Here is a 2,345-nt window from a genome sequence, read left to right on the forward strand (position 1 = left end):
AGAAATAAAAGGCATCAACTGGAAAGGAGGAAGTAAAACTCTCATTATTTGCAGATGACACGATATTGTATGTAGAAAATCCTAAAGACTCCACCAAAAAGCTACTAGATTTAATAAATGAATTTGGCAATGCAGCAGAATACAAAACTAACATCCCAAAGTCGATGGCTTTTATTTTTAATTTTATTGATTTTTTACAGAGAGGAAGGGAGAGAGAGAGAGAGTTAGAAACATCGATGAGAGAGAAACATCGATCAGCTGCCTCCTGCACATCTCCTACTGGGGATGTGCCCGCAACCAAGGTGCATGCCCTTGACTGGAATCGACCCTGGGACCTTTCAGTCCGCAGGCCGACTCTCTATCCACTGAGCCAAACCGGTTTCGGCTCGATGGCTTTTTTATACACCAATAATGAATTCTCAGAAAGAGAAACTAATTAAACAATCCCATTTACCATTACAACAACAAAAAATTATGATCCTTAGGAATAAACTTAACAAAGGAGGTAAAAGACTTGTACTCAGAAAACTACAGAAGATAGAGGAAGATATAAAAGAGATAAAGGAAGATATAAACAAGGGGAAGAATATACCGTGTTTGTGTATTGGTAGAATTAATATCATTAAAATGTCCATATTATCCAAGGTAATCTACAGATTCAATGCAATCCCTATTAAAATACCAAACACATATTTCACAGAACTAGAACAAATACTCCAAAATTTATATGGAACCAAAAAAGACACGGAATAGCTGCAGCAATCTTGAGAAAGAAGAACAAAGTTGGAGGAATCACAATACCAGATATCAAGTTATACTACAAAGCCACCATAATCAAAACAGCTTGGTACTAGTACAAGAACAGACATATAGAGAACCAAGATGGCGGCGTAAGGTACAGACCTGTGCGTGCTGCCTCCCACAACAGCATAGAAACTACCAACTATAAGACAAACAGCTATCATTCAGAACCATGGGACCTCGAATGCACTGATCTCATTTTAAGATGAGATTCTGAGGTTCCAGACTCCTACGGGGAGAAACTGGACTGTCTTGCAGCAGGTCAGAAAGCAAGGGTGGCTTTCTCGCAGAGCTGCTTGCAGGGATCATTATTGCCTTGGGGGCGCGGGACTCGGGGATGCGGAGACGCGGAGTCAGAGTTGCGGAGATGTGAGGAGTTGCAGAGATGCTGATGACAACCATTGTTGTTTAGTCCACCCTGGTGATTCTCTGAGACCCCACCCTACTCAATTTACATCCCCACCCAAGCTGTGCCAGTGACACAAAAGGAACCACCTGCGCTTTTGCAGCTTAACCCAACAAACTGCAGATGTCAACTCCTCACATCCACAAGGGACACACTCAAGAAGCAGAATCAGGTTTGGAGGAAGCCATAGCCGGACTCGGCTGGGCCGGCGACATGGAACCGTTGCACCAGTAAATGCACAAGCAGGTCCACCAGATCCAGTCTCACGTGGGACGCCAGGAGATGGCAGACAAGCAATCTGTGCATTTAGTAGAAAACGAAATCCAAGGAAGCATACCAGATATTCAGCCAGCAAGAACACCTGGAGATTTTATCCAGCAAGGAGCCACCCAACAAAAGATAGAATGCCAAACTTCATGTTGACCAGTTAAAGTATGATGTCCAGCACCTGTAGATTGCTCTCAGAAACTTCCAGCATCGGTGATACGCAAGGGAGCAGCAGGAGAGACTGCTAGAGGAGCTTCTGTCTCGCACCTTCACCCTCAACGTAGGATGCGGCGCCCACTGCAAAGCTGCGACGGCCCCTATGAGGCTGAGACAGCCCCTGCAAGGCTGAGACGGCCCCTGTGAGGCTGAGAGGGTCCCTGCGAGGCTGAGAAGGCTGAGACGGCCCCTGCGAGGCTGAGACGGCCCCTGTGAGGCTGAGAGGGTCCCTGCGAGGTTGAAACGGCCCCTGTGAGGCTGAGACGGCCCCTGTGAGGCTGCGATGGCCCCTGTGAGACTACGACGGCCCCTGTGAGGCTGAGACAGCACCTGTGAGGCTGCGACAACCCCTGGGAAGCCAGCGGAACCACGCAAGCCACCCAGATGGCTTCGTTGACAGCCCGCGAACCAGCGCACAGCCCCAGGCACAACTATCACCTGAAGGGCGAGAGGGGCGAGAGCAGCTGTAGTGTTGTTTTCTCCTCACTTTTGGTAATGAAATCCTCATTTTACACATGAGAGGATACATTATTTTAAAAAGCCGTTACGTGGCTCCGTACCCTTTATGAGTAGAGCATGAACAAGTCGTGAGAGAACTCTCCGAGCACAGGGACACGTTGCAGATAGAAATAGCTACATTTTCCATGTGTATGAC

The sequence above is a fragment of the Myotis davidii genome, unplaced genomic scaffold, assembly GCF_000327345.1.
Source record: "Myotis davidii unplaced genomic scaffold, ASM32734v1 scaffold642, whole genome shotgun sequence".
Lineage (NCBI taxonomy): Eukaryota > Metazoa > Chordata > Mammalia > Chiroptera > Vespertilionidae > Myotis > Myotis davidii.